Raw genomic sequence first — 16,802 nt, forward strand, 5'->3', positions numbered from 1 at the left:
GACTGGTTTTCACTCTGCCAGGGAGCCCTCTGCCTGGTGCCCGCATTACATGGACGGCTCTCTCAGGGCCCCGCTGCCCCCATAGCAGGAAAAGCGTCCGGGCCTGAGGGGGGCTTCGGGCCTTGGCGAGTCCCGGCTCTGCCCTCAGAGGGCCGTGGGAGAGGGCTCCGGCCACGGGAAACCGGTGGTCCGTGGGAGAGGGCTCCGGCCGCGGGAAGCGGCGGGAACCACCCCGGGCCCACAGGACTGCAGGAGCCTGGTGTTTCATTGGTCCGTGGGTCACCGAGTTCCCCACCCCCCATCAGCAGTGATTTCCCCAGGATTTATAGCAGAGGACGCCTCTGCCCCGGAGACAAGGCTCTCGACCTCAGCCTGAACCGAGCAGAGGTTTCACCAGCCTGGGAGAAGACGGCGTGTAACAGCTATCGGGGTGCTACAGGCCCCTGTCCTCAGCCTCGCTGGCCCAGCTGTGATGTGGGCTGTGAAGAGCTCTGAACTCAGGGTCACCGATATCCCCAGCCCGCGGGTGGGTGGGTCCTAGCAGGAGGGGGAGCCGGGAGGAGCCCCCTCACAGGCACGGACTTGAATAGACAGCCTGGACCCCAAGACAAAGGCCAGGGGTCTGCCCCCAGACTCTCCTTGCAGCAGAGCCTGAGGCACAGGGCGGTGGGGGCCGGGGGCACAGGGCAGGACCTCCACACCCTGCCTGGTGCAGAAACCCCGCGCTTTTCCCGTCTGACAATGGACAAAGACAAACCACGGCCCAGAGCCTTGAGACCTGAGTTTTAACAAACGTGGCCGGGGAAGCCCAAACCCCTGGCCCACATTCCTCCTCACTCCCCCAGGAAGCAGGCAAGGCCTGCTCTAAGCGTGCAGGCCAGCCTGCTGCTTCTTTAACACCACGCTTCTGCTCAGGTCCCCGTGATGAGACAGAGCCGCCGAGGCATGACCGGGGAGGGGCAGGGCGCCCAGCCCAGCAGAGTCTCCACCGCCCGCCCAGGGACAGCCCTCTCTCTGGAAGGCCCTCTTCCTACCCCGGCCCTTCAGGCTCCAGAGTTCCCAGCAGAGGGGTCCGCGGGGAGGCGGGTCTGGGGAGTCTGCACCATGTTCTTCGGGAGCAGCCGGCCCCAAGCTCCCCTCCGGCAGCTGGAGGCCCCGCCCAACCCGCAGCCAAAGACAACAGACGCCCTTACCTGGCAGGGAAGGCCGCTGCTTTTTCTTTTTTTTCCCTGTTTTTACTTTTAATGATGACTAACATGTCACGTGATGCCCTCACAAATGAGGAGGAAATGATCGGATCCTAGGTTTCACTTCTTTTAGTGGGAAGCATAATCCCTGGGACCACAGTCTTTTTAAAACAGGCTTTTCCATTTTATTTATTTGTTCACTGGCCGCACTGACCCTTCGTCGTGGCTCCTGAGCTTTCCCAAGCTGCCGTGCGAGGGCGTCTCAGTGCCTGTGGCGTCTCCCGCTGCAGCCCGCAGGCTCCAGAGTGGGTGGGACTCAGTACTTGCCAGGTGGGGACTCGGTACTTGTTGGGTGAGGGCTTAGTTGCCCTGCAGCACGTGGGATCTTAGTTCCCGGACCAGGGATAGAACCCGTGACCCCGCAGACAGATTCTTAACCACTGGGTCACTGGGGACATCCCTGAGACAGATTTTTACAATGACTTTATTAAGGCATGTTCTACATATTATAAAATCCACTCATTTCCAATGTATGAGTCAGTAATTTTTGCTTCACTTTGGTAAGTTATGCAGCTGTTGCCATAAATTAGTTTTAGAACCTGTCTATCACCCAACGAGATCCCTCGCGTACATTAATAGTTAACCCCCGTCCACCTCCCCTGCCTTTTCAGGACAGTTCCTCTAAACGGAGCTGCGGTGCATGGGATCTTGGGTCTGGCTTCTTTCACTTGGCTTCGTGTTTGAGGTTTGTTCGTGTGATAACATGTATCGGATACTCAATCCTTTTCATTCCTGAGCAATAGTTCACTGTGTGGCTACATCACATCCTGTTTATCCATCACTCCTGATGGCTACCATCGGTGTTTCCTTTCTCTTGGGTCCATACCTGAGAGTGGAGATACTCAGTCACGCAGTAAATTCACGTTTAACTGTTAAGCTGCCAAACCGTTTTCCCGAGTGGCCGCATCACTCACACTCCTGCCTGCAGGGAGGGAGGCTTCCTGTTTCTCCACATCTTCAGCCACATTTGGTTTTGTTTTTGCTTTTTTAAGCCATTCTGGTGGTTCGTGAAAGACCATCTCACTAAAGTTTTGATTTGCATTTCTCTAGGGACAAATGAGAAGACTCTTGAGAGTCCCCTGGACAGCAGGGAGATCCATCCAGTCCATCCTAAAGGAGATTGGTCCTGAATATTGGAAGGACTGATGTTGAAGCTGAAACTCCAATACTTTGGCCACCTGATGCAAAGAACTGACTCATTGGAAAAGACCCTGATGCTGGGAAAGATTGAAGGTGGGAGGAGAAGGGGACGACAGAGGATGAGGTGGTTGGATGGCATCACCGACTCGATGGACATGAGTTTGAGCAAACTCTGGGAGTTGGTCATGGACAGGGAGGCCTGGCGTGCTGCAGTCCACGGGACCGCAAAGAGTCGGATAGAACTGAGAGACTGAACTGAACTGAAGCGAACACCATCTCTAGTTTCTGTGAGTCAGAAGTCCAGCAGCAGCAGCTTGGCCCTGTTCTGGGGGCTCTCATCTCAGGCTCGCGAAGCCATAGTCATCTGCCGGGTTATCCGGGACTGGGAGCCCCTCTCCCCGGTTGGGTTCTGTGACCGGTTCTCGTGTGTGTGCGCGCACGCGTGTGTGTGTGCGCGTGTGTGTGCGTGCGTGCGTGTGCACGTGCATGTGCGTGTATGCGTGCGTGTGCGTGTATGTGTGTGCGTGCGCATGCATGTGTATGCGTGTGCGTGCGTGTGCGTGTGTGCGCATGCATGTTTGTGTGCATGTGCGTGTGTGTACGCACGCATGTACATGTGTGTGCATGTGTGTGCGTGCGTGTGTGTGTGTGTGTGTGTGTGTGTGTGTTCGTGCATATGCAGGGTTTTCCCCCCATGACAACAAGGAGCCAGTCTCCAGCACCACCTGGGTGTCCCAAGTCCAACTCGATTCTGACACCGCCCAGAGCGCAGCAGACCCCGAAGGGAGGGTCCTCGTCCTGCAGACTGGCCCCCTGCCACACGCCCCATCCCCCCTTCAGATGCCAGTTGCCTGCGACTCTGACTCCCCTGCTCTAGACAGGAGGGTCCAATGCCTCCCGCCTTGGGTCTGATTGATTTCTAAAGCAGCTCACAGAACCCAGAAAGATTTGCTTACTCTCCTAGTTTATTATAGAAAGACGTGATAAGGACGCAGAGAAATGTGTGTAGGGCAGGTGTGGGAGGGCCCGGAGCCCCACACCGTCCCTGGGGGCTGCTCCCCACATCTCCGTGTGCTCACCCGCCTGGGGGCTCTCTGACCCCTCTGCTTCTGGGATTTGGGGAGGCTTCATCATCCAGGCATGATGGATCATGAGCTCTGTTTTCAGCCCTTCTCTAGGGAAGGAGTTAGGGGAGCTGAAAATTCCCAGCTTCTCGTCCAGGCTGGGTCTTCCTGGTGACCAGCTCCCACCCACATGCCCACCTGGAGCCACCTCCCTAGACCAGAGGACACGACCGTCGCCCAGGAAATTCCAAGAGGCTTAGAAGGTCTGTATAGGGGCTGGAGTCAAAGATCAAGTATGAGAACAGAAGAGGTCCCCTCTGTTCTTATCACTCGGGAAGTCCGGAGAGTTTCCGGAGCCTTGTGTTAGGGTCGGGGAGGGAGCCTGGCACATGTTTCCTCTCCTCTCACCGCCGGCAAGTGGGGCTGTTTGTCCGCTTCAGCAGCTCTCTGGGTGCTGTTCTCAGTACTGTCTGCCTGTGCATGGCATCTGCTTTCCCTGGACACATGATCCAGGAGGCGAAGGTGGGGGCTCCTCCGTGTTCAGGCACGCCTGTCCCCCTGCTGCCCTTAACCACGCAGAACAGCCCCGATACAGTGGCAGGAGGGCTTGGATTTCCAGAAAGCAGAGCCCTTGGGCCCCCCTTGGGGCTGCCTTCCACACGGACTTGTTGCCTGCAGATGTAACTCGTGGACAAAAGACGGTCTGTAAACAGCCATCGCTGCCTGCTGTCCACACGCACAGTCGGACCTTGCTTTTTGCTGTCCCACCTACAGAGGGTAAGAACAAAACGCAGCTTCTCTTCCCAGTTAAACTAAACCTTCATCTGGGAGTTGAAGCTCTCAGAATGGGACCTGGACCTGAAATTAACACCAAACCGCACCGTGTCATGGATTTATCGTAACCCACAGAGTCCACTGCAATCAGGAAAATGCCCACCCCCACCCCCGGCAGCCATGGATGGTTGTAGGGGTGGGGGAGGAGGTCAAGGGGGAGACAGAGATGACCCAATAACCAGCGAGGAATTTGAGGATTTCAGGGACGGGCTCGGCACAGTGTTGGTCCCGGTTTGAGAGGCAGCACGAACCACAGTTCAGGCTGGGTGGTGACGATCGTGGCCATGAAGACGTTGTTGGACCGGGACCAGCCAAGGACAGTGGGTGTATTTACCACTGAATTCTCACCACGACATTGAGGAAGACATCACGGTCACTCCCGCTATACGGGCCCAGAGACCCAGGCACAGAGAGAGAGGCCCAACATCCCCTCAGAAGCGTGTGGGAACAGACGGCAGATTTGGGGTGTGGATCTGGGTTGCCTGAGTCCAGGCAGCCACCAGGAGGCCCTGGGTCTCCCGGCTGGTCCCCCTGGAGCCTGCAAACACGGTCTCCAAGGGCACTGTGACATCCTCGGCAGCTACATTACATGGGGTGAGGCTCCCCGAGGCCCCCGAGGCCCCTGAGACCTCATACTTCCTGCACGCAGGACCCTGAACCTTCCTCCTGCAAGTTGGACAAGCCCGGCTTCCAGGGCAGCTCCCTGCCAGCTCCACGGGGCTTCTGTCTCACCTTAGGAAGAACCCAAGGCATGCCGTACCATCTCAACATCTGACTTGGATCTCACGAAGTTTTCTGAGCACAAGCACACAAGCCAGCTACACGCTTGTGGAATATCTCGCTGCATCCGAGTCGCCCCTGCATTTTCCTCACTGCGCTATCGAGCCTGGGCAACATTGCAACGTGATGGGTGAGGCCATGGGTGCAGCAAGGTCCGGGGAAAACCCTGGTGAAGTGGCTTTGATTAAAACCACTGCTTATGGTCTGGCACCTGATGGCTTAGGTTCAAATCTCAGCCCTGACATGTCCCAGCTTGGGGTCCTGTGAAGACAGGAAGTTCCTTCTCCCCTCCCTGCCTGGGACTGTCTACAGGGCCGGCACAGTAACCGCACGTGGGATGCAGGCTTGCCGGGAGGAGTGCAGCGGTTAGAACTCGCAGACCCATGGCCGATGCGTGATAGACACTCAGCAAGCGTGAGTAACAGTGTTTCCGGATCTTGGGCAGCTGTCAGCTCCGTGACTCACCGTTATTTGGGGCACTGCTAAGAAAGGAGATAATAAGGGGCAGTTAAATAAAGCCTCTGCATCGACTATGAGACACATCCGATTCTGGAGACAGTAGAGTCAGGGGAGATGTAAGTCTTCAATGCGTGAGACGTGGTGTTACCACTGTGCCCAGCCATCTGCCAGGAGGACGGGAGCAGTGGGCTGTGGCCCACGTCCGTGGTGGCAGAGCAAGAACGAGGCATTCCGGGGCACACACCTCCGAGCACAAGATGAAGGCGACCTGGACGTGGGATGGCGGGGTGAAGCCTGGGAAACAGAGCCTGGGTCTGACTCACGCCCGCCTTCGTGTCGTCACACCTGTTCACCCCGTGTGGGGAGCCCAGTGAGGAGAGCAGGAGCAGAGCTGCTCTCAGGCGCTGGAGGGCAGTTTTATTCCGTCTGCTCCGGTAGACACTGCTGATGAGGGCCTACACGTCAGGCTCTCTGGGTGACAGTGAGGCATGACTTCTGCCCTCAAGGAACCTCCTCTCCAGCAAAGAGACGATGGGCGATGACTCACCCGCCCGCCGAGACCAGGAGACCCACATTCACCACAGGTCGGCGTGTCAGAGCGATTCCATGGGCAGCGGGAACTCCCACAGAACCCGCAGAGGAGGCGGGTTTGCCGCGATGGAAACAGCCTCCGGCCTTGGCTTGTCTCTCTGCTCTCGTGCACGCTTTCCCCTCGATCGCTCACCTTTGCCCATGGTGACCTGCTGGTACGCGGCTTTCCCAGTGGCTCAGCAGTTAAGAGTCTGCCTGCAGTACGGGAGACGCAGGAGGTGTGGGTTCGGTCCCTGGGTCAGGACGACCCCCTGGAGGAGGGCATGGCAGCCCCTCCAGTGTTCTTGCCTGGAGAGTCCCATGGACAGAGGAGCCTGGTGGGCTACGGTCCACAGGTTCCAAGAGTCAGACACGACTGAAGCGGCTAGGCCCACACACACAGTCTAAGCCTCTTTAACTCTTCCCTGGGACCATGAGCAGGAATAATGCCTAAACAAAACAAAATGGCATGCGCCATGATGCACTCTCCCCGAGGCTAGACGCAGTCTTCCTGTACCCCCAGCACATCTACCTGGAGATGGTGGCAAAGCGGGGGGAAAGCATGGCGGCAGCGGAGCAGAGAAACGGCAGGGAGGAAGCGTCCCGACGTCCATGGCGCCGCGCAAGCCGTGGCTAGGGGGTCCCTCCGCTCCTCTCAGCGGCTCTCCTGCCCCGAGTTCAGGCTGGGGCGGGGTCTGCAGGGCTGAGAAGGCTGCTCCTCCCCACCCAGGCTTCTTCCCAGTGCGGTTGCAGAGAGACCCGTGGGTGGGGGACAGCTGGGTGCTACGGTCAGTCTTCTCTATCATGGGAGACGGGGTGTAGGCTGAGAGTGGAAACAGGCTGTTTAACAGCGACTGTCTCCTCTTCATGTTCCCTTTAATATTATTGGTAAATCATTTTCTTTAAAAAGGAAAAAGAACGTGTTTTTCCCCAGGTTTCAGTCAATCAAGCACCGTGATCCCAGCAGCCTGTGAACAGCGGCGGCTCAGGCTTCTGGCAAAGGACAGGACGTGGTGAGCAGACAGCAGGGGTTGGGTTGGGGGGGCTGCGGCAAGGACACGGAGAGATCGAGGAGGGGCCCCCGCCGCCGGGGCCCTGGCTGCTCTGTGGGCTCAAGGTGCGCTTGGCCCCAACACAGCGCAAAACCAAAGTGACCTCCACTGTGGACAGTTCAAACCTCACTGCAGGGATGCAGCTGACTTCAGAGGGTCTCCATCAACCCGCCAGCCATGAGAAGAACCCACTCAGATGGGGCGTCACAGACACCGAAGGGGTCAAAGCTCTTTCACCATTAGACAAGAGAGGTCAACTTCAGAAAACGGTGGGTCAAACACCGGCCAAGCAGACTCCTCGAAAGGAACCCTCCTCTTCCACCTCCTACTGGGGGTCCCTCAATATGTATTAAATGCCCGCAAAGGGCCCATGCTTGGAGCTATCTTTAGAGACTCTGGCATGGTAGGATTCGGGAAAATGAGGAAAATCAAGGGGCCTAGTGAAATAGGACAGCAGCGTGAGTGCTGCAGTCTTCAACAAATGACAGAGGCCAGGCAGCGTGGGTGCCGTCCGTGGTGCGAAGAGTAAAAGGGCCGCAAAGGCGACTGTCCTTAAGATGCTGGGCGGGAAGAAACTCTTTATACTGAGAACACAGAGACAAAATGGCAGCAGAGGGCTTAATTCAAGGCCTTGTATAGATACTAAATCTGTCAAAATCATCACCCCACCAACATTACCAAGACCATCACCATCACCACCACCACCACCACCACCACCACCATCACCATCACAACCATCACCATCACCACCATTACCACCATCACCATTACTACTATCACCACCACCACCACCACCACCACCACCATCACCACCACCACCACCATCACCACCATCACCCTTACCACCATCGCCCTCACCAGGCCCCGCTATGGCCTGGGCTCCCCCTGTTGCCAGGATTGATGCTCTGTGCTCTACATGCACCATGTTACCTGTTTTCCACAAAGACCCCCTATGTTGACCTGGCCTTTTAAAAGTAAGGTAATACAGGCTTAGGAAATTCATGACTGGACCACAGTCATCATTTGGTCAATGTTAGTTCCAGGCCTTGAGCCAGGGCTGGACTGATTTCAAAGACTGTATCCCTAACCGTTCTGCTTCCCTGAACCCCGGTCCACCCAGCAGAGCCCACTGTTCCGGTCAGCACAAAGAAAGTAATGGTAGAAAGAACATCTCCAAATACATTAACAGTGTATGTCGGCAGTGCTTTCTATCCCCTTCCAGTTATTCAATTTTTGGAAAAACTTCATTTGCATCTAAGCAGTTTACTTTTAAAAATCCTTCGGATTTCTTAAGCGGCACGCACAAAAATGAAGCTAAACTCCTTGTGAAATGCCTCATTGAACGCTTTAGAAAGGCAAAAGCAATCCGTTCTGACAAGGCTGGAATTCAAGGCGCACTTGCCTGGGTTGTCTCTGTAATTCCACCCCATACAAATCATCCTTGTTTTCCGCCATCGTGGGTTTATCAGAGACATTCTTGCCCTGTAATTCGTCCTGAACACACCAGGCTTTACCTTTGGAAAAGTCATGAAGCACCGCCTGGCTGAGAGTGATAAAGATTTATCACGCCTTATACATGGAGATTAGAATGTAAACGCAGAAATCTCAATTAACCTTCTAACCTGTAGGTCAGAAGGAGGGGGCTCCCAGTTATAAGGAGAAGGCAATGCCATTTCCTACAGACCCGTCCAGCTGGTGACGGAGTTCAGGGCACAGTGATTAATTACTGGGACAGGAAAAGCCGAGGTGGGGAGGTTTGTTCCTGAAGAAACCTGTGTCCCCCACTAACCCAGAGGCTAAGCCTGGGGCGGGGTCAGAGACAGCCCTCTGGCCAGCTGCAAAGCAATCTCCAGTCTCCAAGAAATCCCTGCTGGTGGCCAGGAGGGAGCAAGGGGGTGAGGGAGCTGAGTGGGCATCCCCAGCCTGGACGCTCCCGGGGCTGTCCACATTCAGACCAGCTTCCAGGAGCACCGCCTGGCCTCAGAAGAGCAGTGCCGGAACGACGCGGGGGAGCCAGGAGGGAGAGCGGGTGCTGGACCAGCCTCAGGCTGTCTGCCCTGGGCCCTGAGATCGCAGGAGGACCACCCCACCCCACGCTCTGGTCCTCGGGGCTCTTGACACCCCATCTCCACCACCCACAACGGCCCGGGGCTGCCTCCTTCTCACCACGCCTCCCCTCTCCCCCCATCCGTGCCAATCTTCTGGGTAAAATGTAGAAATTATAGGGGGCTTCCCTGGTGGTCCCGTGGTGAAGACCTTGCCTTTCGGTGCAGGGGGAGTGGGTTGAATCCACGGTCGGGGGCGAAGATCCCACGTGCCTTGTGGCCAAAAATCCAAAACAAAACAGAAGCGATATTACAACAAATTCAACAAAGACGTTAAAATCAGAGAGGGAAGCGCGGCGGGCTGCAGTCCGTGCGGTTGCAAAGGGTTGGACCCAACTGAGCGACTGAACAATGACATAAAAAAAAAGATTGTTTTTAAAAAAGCAAAAATTGTAGTCAAGCTTCTGGGTGGGTTGGAAAACTTAGACTCAAAAAGCTTCCATCTCCAGGTGTTTTTAATGAAACCACAGCCCCTGCTTGCTCCTGGAGGTGAGTCCCTGTGGGTCGCTGAGTGGACGGCAGCCTGTGTCTCCCCCAGGCTCTCAGCCCAGCAGGCAGCAGGGCGGGGTGGGGTGGGGGGCTTCCTGCTCTGGGACCAAGTCCCTGAGTTTCCGCCCCTCCCCCATGTAGTCATTTTTAGCACAAGGAGCAGAAATGAATCTCCTGGCATCTCCATAAGCCTCAGTGGAGCTGCTGACACAGGTGCCAGCCAAAGTGTCCCCAGAACCCAGCTCCCGCCCGGGACCTCAGCTGCAGACCCACTTGGAACTAGGGTTATTCCAGCTGTCACTGGTTAGGTCACAGCGAGCTGAACCCCCTAAGAGGGGCCCCTCGCCTGTGTGACTGGTGTTCTCCAAAGAAGAGGAGACACACAGGTAGGGAGGAGCCCCATGAAACGGGGCAGAGACAGGAGCAGCGTGTCTACAGGCGGGGAGCACCGAGGAGGGACGAAGGACACCCCGCCAGGGGCAGGAGGCAGAGCAGAGGGGGCTCGGCCTGCCCACACCTTGACACGGGACGTCTGGCCTCTGAAACCGGGGACGAATCCACGTCTGCTGTTTGAAGCTGCCCAGTGAATAGCACTCGGCAGTGGCTGTCCTGGGGGTCCACCACGACCCCTGGCAGCAGTTTCAGAGCTCACCCCACAGGAGCTGTCATCATCGTTGTTTAATCGCTCAGTCGTGTCCAGCCCTTGGGACCCCATGGACTGCAGCCCACCAGGCTCCTCTGTCCGTGGGATTTCCCAGGCAAGAACACTGGAGTGGGTTGTCATTTCCTTCTCCAGGAGATCTTCCTGACCCAGGGTTCAAACCCGTACCTCCTGCATTGCAGGCAGATCCTTTAGCACTGGTGATCTTTGAGTCACCTGAAGCTCCCACAGGAGTCGACCCCCGTGTAACCGGTGAGACCCAGTCCTACCCACTCGAGCCACCAGGCTGGACTCGGGGGCCCTTCTGGGCCATTGCGCTCAGAGCGGCTCCTTGCTCAGCAAGGAGGTGTGCTGCAGACCCGGACTGAGTCACGCGGCGCCTCCCTGCTCCACGACTCTGCGGCTCCTTCCTGACCCCTTCTGCTCTTCAGGAAGAGTCTGTTGCTGTACCCGCCCAGTAACCTTCAGACTTCCTGTCCCCACCCGGGAACGCCTGGCCAATTAGCCTTTAGTTGATTTTTAAAACATCCTTTCAGGAGCCCTCACTTCCTGCTAATATTTGGGTCCTGGTGCCTGGGTGGTGGCAGACGTCATATTTGTTGGAAAAATGAATGAACGAACAGACAAGCCCCCGAGTAAATCAAAGGTCATCCTTCTTCCTTGGAAACGACGAACTTCCACCTCGTGTCGTCAGGACAGCCTCCCCCGGCCGTGTCCCCTTCCCCTGCCCATCCTGCGCTCTGCACAGTGACGGGCCCAGGCCAGCCGGAGGCCGGAGCTCCAGGAGGAGGCCGAGCAAGGCCGTCAAATGAGGGGAGATGGGGGCCGGAACTGGGTGTCCAGAGGCGGTGTGCCCCTTGACAGCTTCACCCTCTCACTGCTCTTCCGGAAGGACGGGCCCCGCAACACTGCTGTGAGCAGACGGCCCTGATGTCCTCGGCTCAAGCCCGTGCTCAGAAGGGCTTCCCGCAGAGGGGCGGCTTGGAGCCTTCTGCACACGTGTCTCCCCGGCCTGCTCTCACCTCCTTGGAGACCCTTGAATGGTTAAGGTTATGTATCCACTCGGGTAGACTGTGTGCCAGAGTCTGGCCAGCAGTCAGCACATCTGTGAGCGTATCTGCAAAGTGTGACTAACGGTCCAACCTGCAGAGGAGAGCTACAGATCGTCCAGTCACGGAGGGCCTCGCCCAAACAGTCGAAGAGCTTAAGAGGAAAAGACTGGAATCCCGGGAAAAGGTGGGCTTCCCCTCCAGACGCCTTCAGACTGGACCCAGGATGCCTGCTCTTCCTGGGCCTGCAGCCCAGCAGCCCGCTCCACACATTTCAGCCCGCCAGTCCCACAGCTCCCGCCCCTTCGTGTGCACACACACACACACACACACACACACAGCCCACTGGCTCTCTTTCCCTGGGGACCCCTAACTCAGGCCGTCTCCCAGTGCTAGTCTCCCTGGAGCACGGGCTCCACTGCAGGATTTGGGGTAAGGGTAAGGCCACTTACTCTGATTCTCGATTTGCTCATCTAGAAAACGGGAATGATAATATCTACATCGCAGGTTAGATGAGATGGAAGGTGCGAAAATACAAAGTTACATTTCCAACTCTCAACCTCCCAGAACACATGAAAGGCTGTGCTGTGCCGCCTTCCTCCCCAGCAGGGCTCTCCGCCCCCCTGCCCCCCACCCCTGGGGCCTCTGGAGTCTCTGACCGTCCAGCACTGGCCTGCAACGGCCCCCTGCCTCCCCAGGCCTGACACTCTCTAATCCCCCACCACAAGTTCCCAGCACGTGACTCAGTGAATCGGGATGTGCTGGCCTGGGGGGAGGATCAGCAGTGGTCGTGGCCTATTCAAGCGCGCGCCTGTAACTTGAACATCAGAAAGAATGTTTCTCAAGCTGCTGCTACCAGCCTGCAAGACGGTGCCCAGTCGGGCGGCACCCCCAGGGCTGCCGGACGCCCGCGGGCCAGGTGCTGGGGATGAGCAGAGACTGAGCTGTGTGCCCCGCCCCCTCTGCCCGGGCGCACAGGCTGCAGGTGAGTGCTGCCCGCCCCGTGTGGCCAGGGCCGCAGCGGGGCTGCGGCGGGGGCGACTCAGCCTGCTGTGCTCCTGCACCTGGTCCTGTCTGGGGGCAGCAGACGCCGCCACCACTGGGCCGAAGCGACAGGAAAGCTTCCGCAGGCGTGTGGGATCCTGCTTCGCAGCTGGGCTCCCGTGTGCCCGGGCGCGGGCTCCCTGAGTCCGGGGAGAGGGACACACACAGCACAGCACGTATGTCTCTGGGCCTCGCCTTCCACCAGCCCTCAGGGGCCGCAGTGCCAGAATCACCGAATGTCACACCGGCAGGTGTCCCCAGAAACATCTGAAAAGTTCACCTGAGATTTAGAGAAAGATGCTCACGGAGTCCTGTGTTCAAACGCAACCTTTCCCCAGATATAGCAATAAAACTCACAAAAGGGCTTTGCAAGTGGTGGTTGGAAGGGTGGGTTGAAGCAGGGGAGAAGCAGAGCAGGAAGCTGGCCCTCCCCATTCCCACGGCAACCCCGAGGGTTCCAGGGAGCCGGCTTTGAGGAGCACGTCGGAGGACCAGGAAGAGGAGGAGTCTGCAGCCCTGGGGCCGGCATGAGGTCACCCCGCCCTGGTTAGGGGACCAAGGGCCTGGCCCCAGCTTGGGAGCAAACGTCAGATGCAGAAAACAGGCCTGCCCCCAGCGTCCCCCCAGAGACCAGCCCCCCTCACCCCAAGCATGACACCCACTCCACCTCCACTTCTGAGATGCTGCTCAGCCCACGCCGATGCCCGGAGGACTTTCGCCTGCACTTTAAAGCCATTGCGATCAGAACATAGTCAAGGTTTCCTTCACTCTCTTGGTGTCTGCTCCACCACCTTGGAGACCGGTCCACGGATTAGGCCCGGGGGATGCGCGGGGAGAAGTGAAGAGTCCAGATCTGCGCACGCCCAGCCCCCGGTGGCCGGCAGCTTCCCAGCTCGTCGGGTCTTCAGGCTCCCTCAGCCACGTGACATGCGTGCTTCCGCATCCATAGCGTGACCGTGGGGATGACCAAGTCCTCAGCGCACTCCTGACCGTGCCGAACGTGCCTCGTAGGAGCTCAGCGCTTGGCTTCCTTCCTGTTGTCTCTCTGGCCCTTCCACACGGCCCCTGGGTTTCCCAATCCTCCCCCCGTTCTCTGCTCACTGCCTGGTCTGCTCTACCAGCTGCCTCATCCACGAAGGTTCCTGCCACCCCTCCTGGGCCGAGGCTATGGCTCTGTAACCGTGGCCTTGACCCCAGGCCCCTCACTCCCACCAGCTCCCCGCACCACGCCACCCTTCCAGCTGGCTCCTCAGCACCTGCCAGTGTGCAAGCATCCCTAGAGTCTGACTTGACCTTGTAGAGCAAGCTGACTGCCCTGTCCCCCACTCAGCTCTGCTCCAGCCGGACCAGCCGCGCCCCCACCCCCAGCTCCCTCGGAGCTTCCTGCCCACCGCCAAGCCCCTGCGCCCACCCCTCCTCCAGCGACGCCCCCTCTTCTGACTCTGCCGACTCTGTCCTTACTGCCTCCCAGGCTTACTCCAGGTCCGCAAGGCATCGCCCCCAAAGGCCCCCCATCCTAACTGAGACAGGGTTCTTGCCGTTATCAGCAGCTCCCAGAGAACGTGACAGGAATCCCGGCTCACGGCCGGCCCTCCTGAGAAGGCCCCTCTGCCGCCCTGGCTGGTCCCCTCTTGTCCTGAGCGAAGCCTCCGATCTCCTGCTCCCTGGATTCGCTCTCCGTCCTCCCTGAGGCCCCACGTACCGCCCAGGCAGGCACCGCTCTCTTCACCCTCGCCCCCGCCCCGAGACTTCCCAGCCTGGAGAGACTGCGCACGCCTTCCCCAGACCCCCGAGAGGACCTGCACTGTCCCCCGGTGGTCTCCTGCCTCCTCGGGGAGCAGGGAGCTCTCTACATGCGTATCACCAAGAGAGAAATCCTCACGGGCTGGATGAAAGAGAAAGTGAAAGTCGCTCAGTCGTGTCTGACTTTTCGTGAGCCCACGCACTACGCAGTCCATGGGATTCTCCAGGCCAGAAACCTGGAGTGGGTAGCCGTTCCCTTCTCCAGGGGATCTTCCCACCCAGGGATCGAACCCAGGTCTCCTGCATTGCAGGTGGATTCTTTACTAGCTGAGCCTCAAGGGAAGCCCAAGAATACTGGAGTGGGTAGCCTATCCCTTCTCCAGGGCACCTTCTCAACCCAGGAATGGAAGTGGGGTCCCATGCTTTGCAGGCGGATTCTTTACCAACTGAGCTAATGTCTAATAAGTACAGTTCTCCACCTCATCATAAAGGCCTGGCCTGTAGCGTTCCACGTGGACCGTCCCAAGGTCTCGTAACTGGTCCTCGGTTACGCCTCACCTTCCCAAGCAGATGAGGAGCTCCTGAGATGAGCAGGGTCTCGTTTCCCTGGACACCCCCTTCCAGCCTCGTCCAGCAGGTCATAGAGGCTCCACAGACACTTTTCAGATGGAAGGGGAAGGTACGCACCCGGTGGGACACGCCACACGCCTCCTCCTCCCCGCACGCCTCTCAGGAGCTCTCTCCTTAAACCACACCGTGGCAAGGCACAGGTTCCTTCCAGATCACAGGATTCCAGCCCGTGTCAGCAGGGCCCAGAGCTTGCCTTGTGAGACCTCCCACCCTGGGTTCTCAGACCATCACTAAACACACAAACCACGGTGCTGTTCCGTGTGGACTCGGACGTCTGCAGAGACTCGCTCTCAGGGCGTGAGCTCCGGGGAGCGTGGCCGTGCAGAGCGCTGCATGGGCACAGCATCGGAGCCTGGGGTCCTCATGTGACGCCATGAACATCTGGTGTGGGAATGTGCCTCCTCCCTGGAAGTGTAGGTTTTAAATACCAAGCTCTGTTAGGTGCCTCGTGGGAGACAGGGAGCCTGCAAATTAGAATTTTTCCAAGGTTACAACCACAAGATGTATCACAGGCCCGCACAGATATTTATTGACTTATGTTGCAGGAATATTTGTAAGTGTTAAACATCCCAAATCTGTCGTTTTCCCACGCTTATTATTTTAAAGTATAATCTTCCCAACATTCCTCTAAGGGAGGTTGACACGCTGTAATTAAATACAGCGTGGCATGGTGTGGTGCTGGTGTTTTCTGGGAAGAGCTGTTAGCATGCTATAAAAAGAAAGCATTCCGATCTGGAGACGGACGTTGCCCATCCCGCATCCCTGAGGCAAGTCGACGCATTTGCTGAGTTTCTTGAGGTCAGCAAGCGAGGTTGTCAGAATAATTCTGTGAAAAGTGAATCTGCCCAGGAGGCAGCAGAGGCCCCCTTGATGTGCGTCAGGAGGAGATCGGGCGACTTGTTCATCTGCTGAGATCACTGGGGCCTTGGGGTTAAGGCGGAGACATTACAAAGAGAGCAGGTATTCTGGAAGACACAAGGAAAATGCGCTTCCTTCCTGGCGTGCCAACAGTGAGTGAGTCCCGGCAGAGCTAACCCATCAGGTACTTGATACCAAACTCCCCCGCGGCTGGGAGGAGGAGTTGGTGAGAAGTGTTGATGAGAAGGAGCGGGAGCGCAGAGTGGACTCCAGCCACCTGTCCTGGGGCCGAAGAGGCAGGGCTCGACAGCCGGTCTGTGGGCAGAACTGGCCACCCTCTGCCTCCAAGCGCCTTCATCGCGCTCTCTGTTGTACTGAAACATGTGTTAGCACGTGCTTTAGACTGTGTGATGGATTTGATCCCTCGTCTTCCTGAGAGCAGGGCCCCCTCCTGCCTGGCTCTCAGAGTGAGAGGCATAGCAACGCGAAGTCTGCCGTCTGTTTAGGCCCATGCTGGCTTGGAAACCCATGGTGGCTTCTCTTGACTGATGTTTACCTGTTGACCTACAGACTGGTTAGACAGGTCCCAGGTTCTACTCGCGCAAACGTTTTGTTTGAGATGTAAAGTGAGGCTTCTGTTCAACTGTATCTGTGTCAATAAAAGCTTAGTAAACTAGCATGAGTATTTTCAACAAAAAAGCTGGCTTACAACTTAGCATTCAAAAAAACTAAGATCATGTTATCCAGTCCTGTCATTTCATGGCAAATAGATGGGGAAACAGCGGCAGATTTTCTTGCCTTGGACTCCAAAATCACTGCAGATGGTGACTGAAGCCTTGAAATTAGCAGATACTCGTTCCTTGGAAGCAAAGCTATGGCACGACCAGACAGCAAATTAAAAAGCAGAGACATCACTTTGCCAACAAAGGTCCATTTAGTCAAAGCTGTGATTTTTCCAGTGGTCAAGTACGGATGTGAAATTTGGACCATGAAGAAGGCTGAGTGCTGAAGAACTGATGCCTTCAAATTGTGGTGCTGGAGAAGACTCTCGAGTCCCTTGGACTGCAAGGGACTGTC

The 16,802-nt window shown here is 57.2% G+C and overlaps 1 long non-coding RNA gene across 1 annotated transcript; it reads right to left on the minus strand.

Annotated features, from left to right (window-relative positions):
* Positions 1-3,334: 3,334 nt before the first annotated feature.
* Positions 3,335-10,830, minus strand: LOC132660218 (uncharacterized). The gene is made up of 2 exons (XR_009601570.1): positions 10,570-10,830; positions 3,335-9,464 (listed from the first exon to the last, which is right to left on the minus strand). It is a non-coding gene; the product is annotated as an uncharacterized LOC132660218 (long non-coding RNA).
* Between the last annotated feature and the right edge of the window lie 5,972 nt (positions 10,831-16,802).

The sequence above is a fragment of the Ovis aries genome, chromosome 8 (genome assembly GCF_016772045.2).
Source record: "Ovis aries strain OAR_USU_Benz2616 breed Rambouillet chromosome 8, ARS-UI_Ramb_v3.0, whole genome shotgun sequence".
NCBI lineage: Eukaryota > Metazoa > Chordata > Mammalia > Artiodactyla > Bovidae > Ovis > Ovis aries.